The 21301-nt window shown below is 35.4% G+C and overlaps 1 non-coding gene across 1 annotated transcript; it reads right to left on the bottom strand.

Annotated features, from left to right (window-relative positions):
• Positions 1–20283: 20283 nt before the first annotated feature.
• On the bottom strand, positions 20284–20389 carry LOC131147335 (small nucleolar RNA R71). The gene has a single exon (XR_009134724.1). It is a non-coding gene; the product is annotated as a small nucleolar RNA R71 (small nucleolar RNA).
• Between the last annotated feature and the right edge of the window lie 912 nt (positions 20390–21301).

The raw sequence follows: 21301 nt of genomic DNA, 5'->3' as shown, positions 1-21301 counted from the left end.
TTAAATGCAACTGCAGTAATCTCAACAAGTAAATATAAGCAAGCAAGTGCAAGAATGTAAGGAGAATATTGTAAGAGTGACACAGGGTATGTTATCGAGGTTCGGCATTTGTGCCTATGTCCCCGCCTCTAGCTGACAAGCCTGATGATTCCACTAATGCTCACTTACGGGTGGAGCGTCATCGGTTACAACCTCTTCTCCTTACTGGGCGAGGAATACCCCAGCTCACATTCACAGGGCTGAGCTCAACCTATATAACTTCCCCTTCACAGGGCGGAGAATGCCCTCCTCAGGCCATGCCTGGAATAAAACAGTTAATAACAAATGTGTACAATAGAGATGCTTCTTACACAAGCATATATGTACAACAATTCAACCAATACACTCTAGTATGATAACGATTAATGCTCAGTAGAGTTTATATGAGATATCTTTCAAAGGTATATTTATGAAAAATGAGAGAGATAATGATCTTTGAATTAAAAGAAATTTATATTAAGAACTTTTCAAAGATCTAAAGCTCAAAAAAATATCTCCAAACAAATTTTTAAAATGAAGTGTAGGAGATGTTAGATAATAGCTCTCAAAATATTTTTAGCAATAAGCACAGATTGAGCTCTTGAGTCTTGCAATGAAAGTGCACAAAGGCTTACAAGCTAAGAGGAGATTTTCCCAACAATATTTATCAATAAGAAATAATATGGGAAAAATCTCTGTTAGAATTGGTGTATTCCCAAGAGGAGGATGAATTGGAATTTTAAGCTTTTCTCCTATGTTAAGTCAGAATATTACAACCTAGGGTCTTTCTAAGCAATCTCTAATGCGCCAATAAATGTAATATAAAGAAATTTAGATTATGCGCATCATTCACACCAAAACATATGCGTGCGGTAAATATAAAGTGCGAAAATATAAATAAATATACGATATGTTATCGGGGTTCGGCCAACTGTGCGTACGTCCCCGCCTCTCACTCGCAAGCCCGAGGATTTTAGTAAAGGCTCACTTAAGGGTGGAGTGGCACCAATTACAACCAAGTCAATTAGCACAAGGCTGACCTCAACCTTAATAGCCAGGTCAATTAGCGGGGCTGACCTCAATCTACACGCCTTAACAGGATTGTGCACCTAACTTTCCTAACCAGGTCTAAGCCAATCCGAGACTATTTCAAAGGGGTAGTCTCCCTCTTCAGGCCTGTGCCTAGAATATAACAGTTTTTCTTAATCAATGAAATGGTACAGTGATTGTACTTTCAAGTAAAGCAAATATGTACCCAATTTCGCACAATCACATACACCACAAATGATATAATATGTAAGCTCTGTGTGGTCAAGTATTTCAACTCTAAATATATTTACTATCGATGTAATCAGTGCGTGAGAGTACAAACCAGTATGATCTTTGTATCACAAGATATTCAATCTAAGTGCCCAAAGAAAGATATTCACCAAACAATATATATATATATATATATATATATGTATATATTTCAATCAGTAGATTTTCTCAATCGTATAAAGCTCTAGTAATGTATATGTTTCGTTTGCAAAAAGAGTTTAATCTTTGTATTCAACAAATGATACAAATCAATGAATATTGCAACAAAAATTTTATCACATAAACAAATATCTCCTCAAATATTTTTCAAGGTAAAAACACAATAGATATTTGAAAATGTTTGAGAAGTTTTTGCAATCCAAAAACAAATACAAACTTCTCAAGATATTACAATGAATATGAAATACTCAAAAGTTTTATACAAGTCTTCTTAGGGGAGACTTATTAACAAAGTCCCCTAAGAACACTTAGGTTTTGTTGTCATAAAAATCGAATCAATCTAATTAGAATGGGAGAGCAAACCTTTCTAATCAAGCACCCAATCAACTTACAGAGAGTTTGAGCAATAAGAGAAGGTAAGTATGAGTGGTTGGGGCTTAGATATGAGTATTATACGTTTTGGGAATTTCAGAGAATCTCTTCTAATCAAAATGGCTAATCCACCTTAATCTTTGCAAATGATGGGTTTTTTTTATAGAAGTTGGAAGAATTTTCGCTGTTAGGACATAAAGGGTATTATTAATTTTGTTTTAAATCATTTTAACCCTAATTAACCCTATTTAAAATAGTTAATTGCGGTAAAAATTAGGACCAACCCGAGAGCACCGGTCGACCAGAACACTCTTGGTCGACCGAAGTTCATATGGCTCAGTCTACCGGGCCAATTTTGAACTTCCAGGTCGGTCGACCGGGAAAGACGATTTTCCCAACTTTCATGGTTCGGTCAACCGGGACATTTTGAACTAAGAAGTTCGGTCGACTAGGTAGTTGGGGCATCTCCCGAGGACCCTTGGTCGACCAGAGCGTTGGAGTACATTTTGGGCTCGGTTGACCAGGTGGTCAATATGTTGACTCCAAGAGAGTTTGGTCGACCTGGTATAAATTAATTGGCAAGCTCGGTCAACTGGGCTGTGGTCAAACTATTGACCCGGTCCCGGCTCGGTTGATTGGGAGGAATTGTACTAGATGGTACGGTCGACTGAACATGCATTTTAAGTGCATTTCAGTTCCAACTCCCTTATACATTTACCTTATTTGAATGACCATTCATATATATGCATGTGTGAGTGTCCTAGGGTCATTTTTAGGTCCTTTTGAAGACATCGAAAAAATCCGGTGTAGGACGACCGAAGGGTGTTCCCTAAGGTCCGTCTAAGGTCATTTTCATTTTGAGGTTGGTTTGAGCTTACCTATTAGATCATGCATGTTATGTGTGTGAGCTTATTATAAACCAATCCCTATTTAATATTACAGACCCTTCCTACTTAAATATTACAAACCCAAATAAAAATTACAACAATAAAATTATAACTAGGGTCTTCAGGGTCTTCATTTTCCTCTAGGTCTCCGAGTGCCATCATATGATACTGTTAAGATAAACCTACACACCAACTTGGTAGACATTAAATACCTGAGTATTTTTCATAATCAAAATAGGGTATAACCCATAGGGTCAACAATCTCAAAGCAAACCCTCAAGAATTATTTTAAAAAACAAATGGATATGTGAGAGTATATGCTTTGGAATGATATATGAATAACCCCACAACAATCAAAGACTCTTTAAGTTATAATTAGTTTGCAAATGAAGAGTATGAAAATGATGTTCCCTTCTTAGAATGATTTGAGCAAGAAAGAGTGAAAGTAAGGGTGTAATATGCTTGAATATGAAAGACATACATAGGCGATAAAAGCACAACAAATTTCAGAGAGAATTTTTGCTAATCAAGTTTTTAATTATGCTTACAAATGGTCTATTTATAGATATCCCAATATTTTTGACTATTGGGGACATGAAGGGAATTTTATAAATAGTTTAATTAAAAATTTAACCCAGATTAGAGCTGTAAAAATTTGGGAACCCGAGAGGTTTGGTAGACTTATGGCTTTGCCAGTCGGCTGACCCATTGAAATTTAAAGTAGACATGAGAGGGTTGGTTGACCAAGCACAAGGCCGTTTCACTAGCCTCTTTGTAATTTTTCAAAATAATTCAAGGATCGGTCGGCTAAGGATAGAGCCGGTCGCCTAAGCTAGAGGCGAAAACCTAACTTACGTAGGTTCTGTTAGCCTAGGTATCTTTAGGTCATTAAGACCGGTTGGTTGAGTATGCTAAAGAGGTCGTGTGTAATTGTTGGGTGACCAAGGAAGATATGTTCATTTTTGGTCAGTCGGCCATGACCCTTTAAAAAAATGCCAAATAATAAAGCTGGTCAGTCGAGGCATTTTGAATATGCATAGGTCGGTCGACCGGGGCTCTTTAAAATTAAAGATTTTGCTTTGTTTTGATCCTTAAACTTTTTCAACCTTGTGTGAATAAGTTATGACATTTTAATTTGAAAGGTTTTGGATCTTATGGTCAGTCTATGGTTTTTGAGCATTAAATCCTATCATGCATGTAATGCATTATTACAGACCATATAATTACATGCCAAACTGAAATGCAAATTACAATACATAATAGAATGTCTTCAATTCTTGCTCTTCAAATTGCCATGCTATGTGCCAGGTGATGTGATCTTTCCATTCCTCATGGCTTCCATTGTACCTTACCATCCGTGCATGCTAAACGATGATCTTGTTCAAATGCTCAATGTACTGGTAAGATACAAAGTGATTTTTCATTATGAAAACGGGATCGGACTCATAGAGTTAACAATCTTAACCTTTTTGATGATGACAAATACACAAACAAAAATGGGTAAAGCCTTAAAAGGCTCCCCTTAAGAGTATGCATCAAATAAAAACTTAACATTGCAGTTCAAGCATATATGAAAGGAAGACAAAAAAAAGTAAAAAAAAAAAAAAAATCAATAATGCATTCAATTTTGTGGTAGTCAGTATAGCTCAATTGTCATGCTATTGTCTTTCCTTGTTTTGCTAAGTTATTTCTCCCCCTTTTGGCGGCAGAAAAAGGGCTAAGGTAAAATTATAAGCATTTAAATGAACCTTAAGTAGAGAAATTTTATATCTCAAAAGGAACGAACTATTTTGAGTAAAGATTTATAGTTTTGAGGACAAAACAATACTTCAATCAACATACAACTTCTTAGTTATATCAGCATGTATTCATTAATTTTGCAACAACCTTGCAGATGACATTCCATATGAGCATGCAGGCAATTCAAGTATAGTTTAAGAGAGTTCATGCAATAAGTACAGTACATCCAATATCCATAAAATAGTTTGAACATGCATTTCAATATAAGTGTGAGAGAGTTCAAATTTTCAGAGTCGTAGTGATTCTATGTTAAGATGCTCTCCATTTGTTTATGCACTTCTTCATTTCTCTAGATAACTTCTCTACTATGTATTAAGCCTTATTCTCATCTAATTTCAATAAATATGTCCTCCTAAAGAGGTTTTGTGAAAATGTCAGCCCATTGTTCATTAATGCACACTAATTCAAGTGCCACATCCCTTTTTTGCGCATGGTCACAAATAAAATGATATCTTTCAATGTGCTTAGTTCGTAAATGTGAGATAGGGTTCTTTGAGATATTAATTGCACTAGTATTATCACATTTTATGGTTACTGTCTCATAGTGTAATCCATAGTCCATGAGTTGTTGCTTCATATAAAGAGTTTGAGCACAACAACTCCCAGCCGTGATATATTTAGCCTCGGCTGCGGACAGTGCAACAAAATTCTATTTCTTGGAGAACCAAGAAACCAGAAATTGTCCTAAATAATGACAAGTGCTGCTAGTGCTCTTTCGATCTATCTTACTACCGGCAAAATTAGTATGTGAATAATTGACAATCTCAAAAGAGGTGTACTTAGGATACCACAATCCAAGCTTAATAGTTCCAATAAGTTATATAAGTATCCTCTTAACTGCTAACAAGTGGGATTTCTTAGGTGCAACCTGAAATCTAGCACACATACAAATACTAAACATAATATCATACCCATTTGCAGTGAGATACAATAGGCTACCAATTATGCCACGGTAGAGCTTAACATCTACCGGTATACCTTGCTCATCTTTATCTAGTTTTGTGGAGGAGCTCATAGGTGTTCCTAAAATTTTACCATCTTGCATGTTAAATTTCTTTAGCAAGTCTCTAATGTATTTTGATTGGTATATGAATGTTCCATATTTGGCCTATTTTATTTGAAGACCTAGGGAGAAATTAAGTTCACCCATCATGCTCATTTCGAACTCATTTTGCATACATTTGGCAAACTTATTACACAACTCATCATTTGTAGCTCCAAAGATGATGTCATCAACATAAATTTGTACGAGGAGCATGTGATCATTTTTAGACTTTGTGAAAAGAGTTGTGTCTATCTTTCTTCTAGCAAAACCATTATCAAGTACAAAACTACTAAGCCTCTCATACCAAGCTCTAGGAACTTGCTTTAATCCATTCAAGGCTTTAGTCAATCGATAAATATGATTATGGAATTTATGGTTTTCAAATCATGGAGGTTGTTTTACGTATACCTTCTCATTGATGTGGCTATTTAGAAATGTGCTTTTGACAACCATTTGATAAAATTTTAAGTTCTTAAAAGTAGCATACGCAAGTAACATACGAATGGCTTCCATCCTGGCTAAAGGAGCAGAGGTCTCATCAAAGTCTACTCCCTCTTCTTGGTTGTAACCCTGGGCAACTAATTTGGATTTGTTTCTAATTACAAACCCATTTTCATCTTTCTTGTTTTTGTAGACCCATGATTCATCATCTAGGGCTTCATTTACATTTTTAGGTTCCTCCTGAGATAACAATGCAATGTGGCTAACCAAATTTCTTAGGGATGAATGAGTGGCAACTCCACGTAAGGGTTTAACTAAGATTTGATCCATGGGATGATTTCTTACAAATTTTCATTCTTTGGGTAGTTTATGAACCTCACTTATTACCTGATTGTCCTTAGTAGAAGTTTCTTTGTTTTATGGACTCTTTTCAGCATTATTTTCAATGGATAGATTTTCTAATCCCTTTCTTATCTCAATATCATCTTTATCAATCTTCTTGGAGAAGGGATTAGACTCGTCAAACACTACATGGATGGACTCTATCACAGTCAATGCTCTCGTATGATATACCTTGTAGGCTTTACTATCTAATGCATAACCTAGAAATATACTGTAACGACCTGCTTAACTTAATATAAAATGAAACATAATAAATAAAATAGTCAACCTGAACTCGTGGGTAACGGGGAGACCTGTCATTCACAGCGGAAACCTAAGCAGTAGAAAGCATAAAATTACAACCATCCAACCATCAATCATAATACCAGAGTTTACTTACACCAAAATATCATACATTTATTTTCAATCTCCCATAACATTCCAAATATATCTAGGATCTCACAAAAAAATAATCCTGATCCTAGTACAAAATCTTACCCTCCTAGTGGAGTAACTCAATAAACTCAATGGCGGCCACGATTCGCCAGTCTCTTAGGGTCTCCTGAAAAATTAATTAAATTCAGGGGTGAAACACTTCTTAGTAAGGGAAAATAAACTAAATACAACTGTGTGGCAATATGAATATTTAATGCAGTTATACATATTCGGTACAGTTCATATATCTAAAAACATACATCATAACATGGTGAATGATCATATACTTTATATTTTCTAATAATTCATACTGATAATGAAATTTATGTTATAGCTAATAATACTAAAAACATACCCAGGATGAATAGCTAGCTTATGTCATGTATTACCCCCCATGACGGGTTGTGCAGCCCGAAAGCGGGACCCGAAAATGGCTGGTTGGCCACTGCCGAGTCAAAAATGTCTGTAAGTACGATGGGTCTACCACACGTTGGCCCGGACTATGAGGTGGATATCTACACTGAAAGCCACATCGACTATCCATCTCCTACCCCCTCGTGGGGTGGTTAGCACCAATCTCATCATAGATATCTGATCTATAAGCTACGGTACCGAGCTCCTGAAACTGAACTAAACTAACATCTAGGTTCTGATAACATATAATACATGATATTATAGCATTTTTCATAATTTCATAAATACGGCCTCGCCCCGAAAATCATTTTATACATACAGCCTCGCGCCGAATATCATTTCATAAATACGGCCTCGTACTGGAATCATTTCATTCATATCATTCTGAAAATAATCAATTATCATGTACTCATCAAAATCATCATAACATACTGTATCTTTTCATAACTCCTGAAACATGTCTCATTCGTAACATAGTTATACCATAATACTTCTCATGCAAAGTAATATTCATGCCACACATTTACTGTATAAAACCTTTCTTCATATTCTAAAATCATAATTTCTGGCATCTCATACATATATATACATTTCAACATAATAGTAGTATTTTTTCCAAATGTGCGTTTCCTTCATAATATATAGATACAATACATGCTTTCCTAAAAATATATTTACTAATAAATAATAATATTTTGCATAAAAAATAACTGCTTTAGTTTATTCCCTTACTTGGAAACTAAAAAGCCCCTATAAAATCCTAGACTCACACCCGTAGGATTTCTCGATCAATACCCTGAAAATGAAAACTCCCAGTACTAAACTTCAGTATTTTAGCGTGAATATCATTTCCTATAATTGCAGTAGGACCAAATTTAACATAAAAACTCCCATGTTCAGTGGAATGGTGAGTAAGTTGGGTGTTGATCCGTAGGGACTGGAGTGCAGTTTTTAACCACTTCTAACCAGATTTACTATAATTTTTGTAAAAGATAAAAAATGGGATTTTGAAAAGATTTTTCTAACAACTACCCAAAGCATGTAAATTTTATGTTATCACAACTCCTACAAAGCATATCTTAGAGTATGAATCAAGCCTAGACTATTATGCGTATGAGCTTTGTCCGGTTAGTTATCCATCTTAGGCTAACGACTAAGTGAGCCATTCTATGGCATAGAGTAGCGATGGTGCACCAATCATATGAAGCAAGATCAGGAACCAGGGTATACGATATCACAACAATGACGAGATCACCCCATATATAAGTTGTAGCCTAATCCGTATAGGTGACTAGATCCCTAACTAGGCTATGCATTACCCTAGGGTATGATCACTCTCAAAGATGTAAACTTACATGGTATTGTAATGAAAGCAGTAAAGAATGTAGTAAAGAAAGCATGTATAGGAAACCATGTAAAAATCATTCAATTGGACCTCGAACGTCTATCACTAACAACGGGGAATACAATCAAAAGATCATCTATTTGTGCGGCAGCATAAGGAACTCGCAGGTTGTCACAGGCCTTCAAAGAATCCTTGCACAAACAAGTACAAGAATTGAAATAAAGGTAGTAAATCCTACTCTAAGTGGCTCTCAATGGCTTCCTAGGCCTGTCACTAACTTAAGAGACGCCAAAAAGGAACCCTAAGAACAAGGATGAAACTATTATTTATACCCAATAAGGTTTACAATGTTTAAAATCCAAGATAGGAAAGTTTGCAGAAAATCTCGCAAAGCAGTTCACCGCTGTCGACTAGGTCGCAACCCTATTCTTCCTCAGTTGCGCCCTAGTTGAGGCTCACGTGAAATAAGGAATTCAAATTCTAGTCTTCTCGAACTAGTTTAGGATCTTGGTCTTTTGAAAAGTTTAGGATCTCGACTTAGTCACCCTTGATGGTCTCCCTACTTGAGCAATGGGTTGAGACTCTTAGTATCTATGGCTTAGTCAGTGATGAGTCCCTAAAATACATGATTTTGGACCCTCATTTTGTTATGTATTTATCTAGAGTTATCATTGTTTATAGCTATGCAAGGTTTTTTTGTCTTTTCAAGAAAAATAGGTTAAAACTATGGAGTTAGGAATTACAAGAAGCTAAGGGGGATTTGGAGGATTCAAAGATCAAATTCAGACGTTCAGCCAAACTCTAGAAGCTTTAAATCATAAATCGACAAGAAGATGATGCTCGACCATGCGGCACAACTAGCAAACTACAAGGGTGACTTAGTCTTCCACTGCAAATTCCAAGGTTCAGACTGAGATTCGAATGCTGCAAGGTTCAACCAAGTGCACAACTAAGTTAGACCCCAGTGCGACCACATCGAGATACTGAGAAAAAACTAAAATTCAGAAACACTGAGAGTCTTGACGAAGTGTTCGACTAAAAAACCTTCCGGGGTGACTATGTGGAGATGCTGAGATTTTTTTAGGACTGAGATATTGCAAGTCTCGACCATTAGCTTCACCACCAAGACCCTGAGGCGTGATAAAGTCAAAGACATTGAAGATTCGAATCCCTAACTTCCCGCAAGATCTGACTAGGGCACGCGCAAGAATTCTAGAGGAGCAACTTGGTCAATGGCGATGATCTACTGCACATGATTTGCTACAAACTTTCCTAACTTGTAGAAGAACCCTTGTAAACCCTAAAGGCTATAAGTACTCACTACAAACACAAGCTCTAGGTTCCTCTTTAGCCTTTCTTAGGTTAATGAAAAAACTAGGAAGTCATTGAGAGCCAAGTTAGAGTATGAGTAGAGTAGTTTTAGTTCGTGTATGGAGTGTTCGATGGCCTGTGACAACCAGCAACGTTCATACAATAGTCGCGTATATTAGGATCTCCTTCTGTACTTTTGGTATTAATGACAAATGTTTTGAATGATAGAGGGATGATGTTTTTAATCATGCTTTCATTTACTGCTTTCCATTTACTTACTATGTGTTTGATAAAAGATTACAAATAAGGATAAGCACTGTTACGTATCACTCAAAGGGAAATAGTCAGCTATGGAACCACGGAGGTGTTCGTTATCATCGAGACAGGGAATACCCTGCTTCCCGACCATTCTCCGTTTGGTTGGTGCACCCTTGCTACCCTATACCCTTGATCGCCCCTCTCCCGCTTTCGCCCGCTCGGGTTAGTACTTCTATGGAAGTCTAGATGAGTGTAGTTAGAAGAATGGCTTCCAACGTCTGATTTGGAGCATCATTTTGACCTTACAAGGCTTAACATCTTATTTGGATGCAAACAAACAAGCAGAAATTAACATGCTATGTTAAGTGATGTATTTTAAGGACTCAAGGATAGAGCGTTAAAGAATTCATGAAAGCTTGTACTTCAAATAAGGATGATTATATCAAACTTGAAGCATGGATTCAAAAATGGATTTAATGATAAAACTTGAAGATCATGAGAACATGAAGATTTAAGAAAACTTGATGAAAGCTCAAAGAAAGATGAATCAGGTATAAAGATCTCAAGGAATTCAAGAATTTAAAATTTGAAAGAGTTTATAGGAAATTTCATATAAGTACTTCAACTAATTTCAATATGGATACATGAAACTCTTAGGTTAATTTATTGGACCTAGATACCTTTTTGTAAAATATTTTTATAAGGTCAAAAATTATTTCGAAAAGGTTCGAATCATTTTTAGAATGAAAAACACCAAAAAGTGGTTTTTCCAAATGTTGTTAATTTTTCTACATCTTGTTTGAGGTGTATTTTTCTCCATGAAAAACTCTTTATTTTAAAGAGTGTTCAACATGAAAGTTGTATGATTTTCTCGTATCTTTCATTTGACACCAAGATCATCAAATTTGGAGTTACATAGAAAAGTTTATGACCAAATAATAGAATAGTAGTCGAAGTTGACAGCAACCAGTAGACTGCCTAAACCAGGACAGGCGCCTGGGTGGTCAAGTCAGGCGACTAGCTGTGTCCTGATAGGCGACTGCCACCCTACTGCCCCTGCTGCTCCTTCAAAAATATTATGGCAAGTGAGTTCTAGAGTGTGGCAAGCGACTGCTAGGAACATAATTTTAAAAAAACCTAAACGGAAACATTTTTTAAATGGTTTGCTTGGGGCTCAAATTTTGTGAAAACTTGAGGAATAATCCAAGTCACTTGGGGACCAAGTTACATACCTTTCAAAGTCTATAAATAAGCCTCAAAGGTCATTAAATCAATACACCAAGAATTCAAATTCAGAAAAAATTCAAAATCTCTCTCAATTGCTTTCAAATTCTCAAGGCTTTCTCTTGCTCTCAACTTACACGAATTCAATAAAGTTTTTGCTGATCTTCTTCCACCGAAATTGTGTTGCAAATTCTAAATCTTTCAATAATTGAATGAATTAATTGGTGATATACTTAATTGAGTTTCAAGTTATCTTCCATATTGTTATTTACTTTGAAGTATATTATAGTTCTAAATTGTTGTACTAATCAGCTCTTGTTAGCTTTACCGTGATCCCAAGAGGGGGGGGGGGATGAATTGGTATTTTTAAATTTATCTCCTAGGTATTTCTCCTAACAGCAGTATGTTCACAAACCTATGGTCAATCTAGTGCAAGTAATATAAATATATCAAAAATTAAGTAAAGCAGTTTAATTATTCACGCATGCACTAGAAAGCAATAAAGAGAGTGTGATACACAGATATTTTATCGAGGTTCGGCCAACTGCCTACGTCCCTGCCTTGGCTAACCAGCACAAGGATTATCACAATAACTTGCTCACTTAAATGGGTGGAGCGGCACCTTTACAAACCAGGTCAAATTACCACAGGGCTGACCTTAACCTTTACACCAATCCTTACCGGACTGGATTACCGCCCCCTCAAGCCACGCCTGGAATCTCTCAGATATACAATCAAAAGTTACAATGTATAGGTGCTTTCACGTAAGGCAAATTTGTACCAAAAATGTGCACAATATCACATACACCACAAATGATTAAATAATGTAAGCTCAGTGTGGTCTTAGTAGTTCAATTCTCAAAGATGTTTTCTATCAGTGTAGTGAGTACGTGAGAGTATCAATAATAATCTGTGTATTTCAAAATATTCAATCAAACGTGTTCACGCAGAATATCAAATATGTCTCAAGAATATCAATCAATAGAATATCTCAATCATGGGAATATGTATATGCTTGGATTGCAAAATATATAGGATCTTTGTTTTCAGCAAAAATATTTGAGTGAATAAATATTGCAACAAAGATGTTTCACCTCAAACACAAATATCTCCTCAAATGGTTTGCAAAATAAAAAGCAATAGATATTTGTAAATGATTTTGAAAATATTTCGCAACCAAAAGCAAAAATGTGCTTCTTAAGATATTGCAACAAATATGCAATCTCAGAAGACCTAGTAAAGTCTTCTTAGGATGAACTTATTGGCTAAGTACCCTAAGAATCCTTTTGGTTCAGCTCTCAATAAAAATATATCAATCTCACAACCAAGAGAGAGTAAACCTTCCTATCTAAGTACTCAAGAATACTTACAAATGATTTTACGAGTATTGAATGTACGCTAGAGTGTATTTGGAAGAGTATGAGCAAATGGGAATAAAAAGAAAGTATTTTTGCTTGAGAGAGATTTTCTTAATCTTTTTGCTAATCGATGCTTAATCCACTAAATGAAAGAGTATATATAGACATACCAAAGTTTTTGACCGTTGGGGACCTATTAGGGATTGTTAGAAAAGTTTAATGATGTTTAAAATATTTTAACCCCGTTTAAAGATTTTAACTGCGGTAAAAAATTAGGTGCAACCCGAGAGGTCCGGTCGACCAGAAATGTTTCGATTGACCAGGACTCATATGGTTCGGCCGACCAGGGAGTTTTTGAATTGAGGTCTCGGTTGATCGAAAATGGGCGATTTCCCAAATTTCTGAGGTTCGGTCGACCGGGCCTTTTTGAATTGCCTGGTTTAGTTGACCAAGCCGTTGGGAATTCTCCCGAGGACCCTCCGGTCGACCAGGTAGTTGGAGTACAAAAGTGGTCGGTCGACCGGGAGGTCAAAATGTTGACTCTTAAGTGGTTCGGTCGACCGGGGTCAAATGAACTGTAAGGGCTCGGTTGAACAGATGGTCAAATTTTGACTCAGGAAGGTTTCGGTCGACCAGGGCTTCTTGAACTACATGTTTCGGTCGACCAGGTGGTCAAAATGTTGACCAAAAAGGGTTTCGGTCAACCAAGGCCTTTTGAACTATCTGTTTTGGTTGACCAGGTGGTCAAACTTTAACCTAGGGAGGTTTCGGTCAACCAGGCCAAAATGAACTGGCTGTGCTGGTCGACCGAAAGTGCACCATGTGTGCATTTCGATCGCGTATCGAAACAAACAAGCCCTATTCAAGTGCCTAACAAATATATGTGTAAATGTGTTTATCCTAAGGTCACTTGGGGGCTAATTTGAAGATACCGAAAAAGTCCGGTGTCGGTCGACCAAAGGTCGATCGAAGGGAATACCCTAAGGTCTTTCTAAGGTCATTTTTGATTTGTATCTGGTTTGAGCTTACAAAATAAATCATGCATGTGATGTGTGTGCTTATTACAAACCGAATACCCTAATTACTATTACAGACAACTTCATTAAAAAAAAAAATATTACAATTAAGAGCATGAATTTGTCTTCAAGATTTGAGCTTTCGCGTGCCATTTGATGATATGCTAATATGAACCTGCACATGAACTAGATATTTATTAAATACAGGAGTATTTGTCATTATCAAAATTGGGCATGACCTATAAGGTCAACAGCTCTTTTAGAAACAAATTTTTGTACACAAATATTTGATTTATATCTTGTAGATTGATGATTCCAACGGTTGTTTGCATCGTTGGCTAAGTAAGGGAATATTGCTTAGAGAGGCCGGCTCTAACTTAGTTAAGGAGTGATCGAATGAAGGTACATTGTTTGGAGAAGGTGGGCTTTAGCCTTAACCCCGGAGTGTTGTAAAGGTTTGTTTCGCCCATCAAAGGAACATGTTTAGTGAATCTTTTGGTGGTTTTCCAAAGGCGAGGACGTAGGCTTGGTATAAGCCGAACCCCATAAAAATCCCCCTCTCACTTTCTCTTTCCCTTACTCTTTATTTTCAGCATATTTAAATTGTGTGGATGGTTTAATTGATAATCATATGTACTACGTAATATAGAAATCAAGTAAAATTCAAGTCAAATTTTGATTTGGGTTGCGGAAACCGAAAGGGAGTACGTTGGTTATACCATATCTTGCAGAAACCATACAGGAGTACGTTACTTGGTTAACAGCCTAAGGATAAATTTACTCTGAGTTCAGCTGAGTTATAAATATTGAGAAGAGTGTAGATATTGTGTTGATTAGATGTTATATTACACATCATATTGAAGAAGCAAAATGATCAATACAGGGCTTTATATCAGCAAGTACAATTTCATATATACTAGGCTTATATAAACAAACAAACTATTTTAAGTGCTTGCATTGCCAAAGTGGTGTATGTGTTAATTTTGGTTTGGTTGTTTACTTTTAATTTGTGATTGATTGATTGTCTTAGCTATTTGGTTGAATGATTGATTACTTGTTTGGCTAAGCAATAGTATTGTTGATTGGATAAAAGAATCTAAGTTCTTTTGTGATTAAAGAGTTAAACAAACAAGTCAAAAATTGTTTAAAAGAAATAAAAGAAGTTTAAGATTTCTTAAAAGGAATTAGAAGAAAGTTTTAAAATCCAATTCAACCCCCCCCCCTCTTGGGACTACACCTTACTTTTCAATTGGTATCGGAGCGGGGTTATAGCAAATCTTAATTAGTAGCTATAAAAAGATCTAAATGGCTCAATTAAGCGTAGCTCCCTTTGGAGAGGGACAATCTTCAACTAGGCCACCAATCTTTTGTGGTTTGAACTATGCCTTCTAGAAAAAGAGAATGCAAATATATCTTCAAACTATGAATTGGAAAGCATGGGAGGTTGTCATGGAAGGTGACCAAATTCCTTTTAAACTAGTCGATGGAAAACATGTTCCCAAGGAGAAAAATGATATGACATGCTTAGATTATAAGATGTTGCAAGTTAACTCTAGTGCCATGAATGCTTTATATTGTGCTTTAGATGCCAATGAATTTAATAGAATAATGGCTTGCAAATCAGCGAAGGAGATATGGGACAAATTAGAAATAACATATGAAGGCACTATAGATGTTAGGGATAATTGGATCGATATGCTTACAAGTGAATATGAAGCGTTTAAAATGAACCTAGATGAATCCTTAACTAATATGTTTACTAGGTTCACTCACATAATAAATTCCCTAAATGCCTTAGGAAAAATCTACACTACTTATGAGATGATAAGGAAGATTCTTAGAGGGCAGCCACCTAAATGGGAACCAAAAGCCACTTCCTTAGATGAGCTTATAGGTTCTTTACTCACATACGAAATGTCTTCAAAGCCTCAAAAGAGAACTCAAGTAAGAATGAAGCTATAATAAAGGAGTTAGAAGCTAAAAATCTTGCTGAAAATGAAAAATATTTAAAAATTAAAGAATTAGAAAGCAATAATGAAAAGATGATAGAAGACCTTCCATCCTTATCCTCTATAGAATATAAGAAAGATATATGTATTTTTGAATTGGAGGATAAGATAAGAAAACTATCTCTAGAATTAGAAAAATCACTAAAGAAGGTTGACAACAAGAAAGAGATAGAGTTAAATGATCTCAAAAATCAGATTAAAGATAAAGAAAGGATCATTTATAATTTTACAAAAGGAAAAACAAACTTTGACAAAATGGTAGGCTCCCAAAGAATGTCTCTAAACAAAGAAGGCATTGGATTTTATGGAATTGAAAATAAAAAGAAAAGGAATCTTTACATGGGTTATTTCTCAAAAGCCTCCAAAGATAATGCAAGCACATCCTTTAATGCTTACACTAACACCATATGCTATCAATGTAAGAAAAAGGGGCATATAAAGTTTAAATGTCCATTTAAGAGAAAAGGTGTGAAAACTAAACAAATATGGAGAGTTAAAGAAACATCCTTTATGAAACCAACCGGACCCAAAAAGTATGGGTACCGAGATGATAGACTAGTTTATAAATGAAAAACCCCATGGATTAAGTCATTCCCTTTAAAAATTGAGAAAGTAACTTAATTCATGATCAACAAACAAACTAGTTAAAATAGAAAAACTTAAAGAAGAGTTTAAGATAAGTTTGAGAATGAATGACTATATAAGATGCTATATGCTTACATGTCTATATGATATGCTACATGATATGCTTGACTTATATTGAACATTTATGGCTCACTATGTTGAAAATTTGAGCATGAGATTATTAAGTATAAGCATGAATTTTGATATGAGATTAGTTCTTGATCATGCATGCTATTGATGAATTACTTGGATAGACTTACTGCTTTTTATATTGATATCCATGAGCTATGAGAGATATAATGATTATATTGGTATCCATAAGCTGCGTATAATGTGATAATGACTTTGGTATCTATAAAGTCTTTGGTATCCATGAATATTTTTGGTATCACATTTTAAAAATTTTAATTGGTATCACAACTTTAAAAAAAAAAGGGGGGGGGGGGCATTTGGTATCACAATCTAAAAGATCAATTGGTTTTTAAAGCATGACAAGAATAATTATATCTATAAGCATGGTATGATATTAATGAGCATAATATTGACATTTGATAAATAATGTGAATCAATGTTTCGAAATATAGGATGATGAAAGCGAAATTAATAACAAAACTAAATGGATTGAATTCAGGGGGCGTGTCATGTCATATTGCTTATATTATGATTGTTTCCCTATTAATCAATTCAGAGAATTTTCAATTGGTATCCTAAATTAAATTTTCAATTGGTATCAATTCTCAATTGTTATCATGAATTTTAAATAGATATCATGAATTCAATTTTAAATTGGTATCATAAAATCAACAAATGAAATCTTGAATATTGTCTAAAGGAAAAAAACTGTTAGTAATGAAGTTACAACTCATATACTTGAATGTTATAACACACTACACATGCTATATTGAAAAATAATAAATTGAGTGTGTTCATATGTTTGATAAGCATGTTTAATGATATGCTCAACATGTGATTTTATTTGAATTTAATCAATTTTTTTTTTCCTTTTTGATGGATGTCAAAAGGAGGAGAAGTTTTAAAGCAAAAATTGAGCATAGTACTGCAAATTGCAAAAACTAAGCATGAACATAATATATATCAAAAGGAGAAGTATTTTATAGTCATAAGCATGATTGTAAAAGAGGTTTTGAAATTGATATTGATCTTGCAAATATTGATAAGATGATGCTTATTGAAAGGGGGAGTCTTTTTAAGGCTCACTCCAATTTTTGCTTCTTATTTGTCATCATAAAAAAAGGGGAGATTGTTGGCCTTACAAAGCTTAACATTTTATTTTGATGCTAATAAACAAGTAGAACTTAGCATGTTGTGTTAAGTGATGTATTTTCAGGACTCAAGAATAGAGCGTTAAAGAATTCATGAAAGCCTGTATGATTATATCAAACTTGAAGCATGGATTCAAAAATGGATTTAATAATAAAGCTTGAAGATCATGAGAACAAGAAGATTAAAGAGCACTTGATGAAAGCTCAAAGAAAGACGAAGAAAGCATAAAGACCTCAAGGAATTCAAGAATTGAAAATTTGAAAGAGTTTATAGGAAATTTCATATATGTACTTCAAATAATTTCAATAAGGATACATGAAGCTCTTAGGTTAATTTATTGGACCTAGATACCTTTAAAAATACTTGTAAAATATTTTTGTAAGGTCAAAAATTATTTCAAAAAGGTTAGAATCATTTTTGGAATGAAAAGCACCAAAAAGAATTAATCGGTGATATACTTCATTGAGCTCCAAGTTAAATTCCATATTGTTATTTACTTTGAAGTATATTATAGTTCTGAATTGTTGTACTAATCAGCTCTTTTAGGAGCAAATTCGTTGTACACAAATATTTGACTTGTATCTTATAGATTAACCATTCCAAGGGTTGTTTGGATCATTGGCTAAGCAAGGGGATATTAATTAGAGAGGCGGGTTCTAACCTAGTTAAGGAGTGACCGAACGAAGGGACATCGTTTGGAGAAGGCGGACTCTAGCCTTAACCAAGGAGTGTTGTAAAGGTTTGTTCTATTTGTAAAGGAATAGGTTTAGTGAATCCTTTGGTGGTTTGCCAAAGGCGAGGACGTAGGCTGGGTATTAGGTGAACCTCGTAAAAATCCTCGCCTCACTCCCTCTTTCCCTTACTCTTTATTTTTAGCATATTTAAATTGCGTGGATGGTTTAATTGATAATCATATATACTACGTAATATAGAAATCAAGTAACTTCAAGTCTAATTTTGATTTGGATTGCAAAAATAGAAAGGGAGTACGTTGGTTATACCATATCTTACGGAAACCATATGGGAGTACATAACACAGCCTAAGGATAAATTAACTAAGAGTTTAGTTGAGTTCTGAATATTGAGAAGAGTGTAGATATTGTGTTGATTAGATGTTATATTGGACATCATATTGAAGAAGCAAAATCGTCAATACATGGCTTTATATCAACAAGTACAAATTTCATATATACAGGGCTTATATAAACAAACAAACTATTTTAAGTGCTTGCTTTGCCAAAGTGGTGTATGTGTTAATTTGGGTTTGGTTGTTTACTTTTAATTTGTGATTGATTGATTGGCTTGGCTATTTGGTTAAATGATTGATTACTTGTTTGGCTAAGCAATAGTATTGTTGACTGGATAAAAGAATCTATGTTCTTTTGTGATTAAAGAGTTAAAAAACAAGTCAATAATTGTTTAAAAGAAACAAAAGAAGTTTAAGAATTCTCAAAAGGAATTAAAAGAAAGTTTTAAAATTCAATTCATTCCCCCCCCCCTCTTGGGACTACACCTTGCTTTTCACATAGTATCGCTTTGTAGGAGTATAGTAACTTAGAAATATACTTGTTTTCCAGTAGTTTAGATTTATTTGCTTTCAGTTACGTGCTTTACAGTAGTTGTTAGATAATCACCTTTGCAAAATATCATCTTTCACTTCTTTTTCATAACAAGGTGTTAGTAAACTAAATTGGAAGTGGTTTAATAACTACACTTCAAGTCTCTATGGATCGATACCCGACTTACCCACTTTCCACTAAATTTGGGATAGTTTGGTTATATAAATATTATTTTTGGTAGTTAAGGACCCAAGCCTTGGCAAGCGTACCAAATTTTGGCGCCGTTGCCGGGGACTTGGCTATGTTTATAAGCCAACTTCCACTTTGGAGTATTATTGCCTTGTTCTTTTGATTTGCTCTCCTTTTGTTTTCACTTTCTTTGTTAATTTATACTTTATTTTTATTTTTATTTTTTGTTTTTGAAGTCTGAATCTATGAGCTTGCAAATGTGAATGTTTGGTTTGGGTTCTTTGGAACTCGAGATAGTTCCCATAGATCTTGAGATTAAGAAATCTCATTAGTCCATTAGAAAACCTATCTCTAATTTAGAGAAAGCTAAGTCATCTGAACTGAAAGCGATGATTGAAAATAACCTATCGGCTCTTGCTAAACAAATCCCGAAACCCCATGCTCCCCACCTACCTATGGTAGGAGAGCAACATATTCAGCCTATTAGGGACCACTTTGTACCTAATGCATACACCTCGCCGTCTTGCATTTGTTTCCCAGATGTTCATGCGGCACAATTTGAGATAATGACTTCAATCATCTCGATGCTGCCTAACTTTCATGGGAACTCTACTGAAAATCCTTATCAGCATCTAGATGAGTTCTTCGAAATTTGTTCTACCATCCGCATACCTAATTTCAGTGATGATGCTCTTCATCTTAGGCTTTCCCCATTCTCTCTAAAGAATAAGGCCAAATATCGGCTAACATCCTTAGAACCAAACTCGGTGGCCAATTGGGCCACCATTGAACATGAATTTCTTAAAAATTACTTCCTAATTGGGAAGACTAACCAGCATTGGAGAGCCATCACAAGTTTCTCACATATGGATGAGGAACTCTTTTTCGAGACTTAGGAGCGCTTTAGGGACTTGCTTTGAAAATGCCCACATCATAAATTCCCTAAGTGGCAATTAGTCCAAACTTTTTATAAAGGGTTGACTGAGAAAGATAGGTCCATGGTTGATGAGTCATGTGGAGGTACTTTCCATACCAAGCACGAGAACGAGGCATGAGTTCTCTATGAAAATCTAGCTAAAAATTCTCAGCGGCATATGGCTGCCACTCGTAAACTAACTAATCCATCAAACTCTAAACCAAAGGGAGCTAACAATTTGACCACTAGCCAATACCTAGCCCTTGGCCATGATGCCATATCCAAAAAAAATTAGACTATATATTATCCCTAGGACTGCAAACAATGGCGTATGTAGAGGTATGTGCAATCTTCTCTAACCCTTCCCATGCATGTTACAATTGCCCTCATGCACATTCTGAGCTTGAGCTTGTGCATGAGGAAGTAAAGGCCACCCATAATTGGTATGATAAGCCAATTAATGACCCCTACTCAAATACCTACAACCCCAGGTGGAAACAACATCCTAACTTCTTGTGGAGGCCACAAGCTCCAGGTGTTCAATCTCAAAGACCTCCACAAGCTCCGAATGCTCCGCCTCCTTGACCATATCAAAATTTCCAAAGTCATTTTGTCTCCACCCTTAAATCGTCATTATTGCAGCAGCAGCCTCCACCTCAACCCAAATATGATTCATTTTAGGAGACATTTCTGACTACCTTTAAGCGAATCGAAGCCAACCATTAAGTAGATCAACAACTCCTTCACTCCCATTCCTAATCTATCGCAAAGCTAGAAACTGCAATAGGGCAGCTAGTGGCTACTTTAAGTAGGAGAGATGAAGGTAGGTTACCAAGTCAGCCCATAATGAATCAAAAGGGGCAATATGGCATAGAGTGTGAACTGAATGCTAGTCCGACAACTTATCCTAAGTAGGCGCAGGTTGTAAGTTATAGG

This window comes from Malania oleifera, chromosome 1 (assembly GCF_029873635.1).
Source record: "Malania oleifera isolate guangnan ecotype guangnan chromosome 1, ASM2987363v1, whole genome shotgun sequence".
NCBI classification, from domain to species: domain Eukaryota; kingdom Viridiplantae; phylum Streptophyta; class Magnoliopsida; order Santalales; family Ximeniaceae; genus Malania; species Malania oleifera.
Note: the sequence above shows the minus strand (reverse complement) of the source record. Positions and strands in the feature narration are given on the sequence as shown.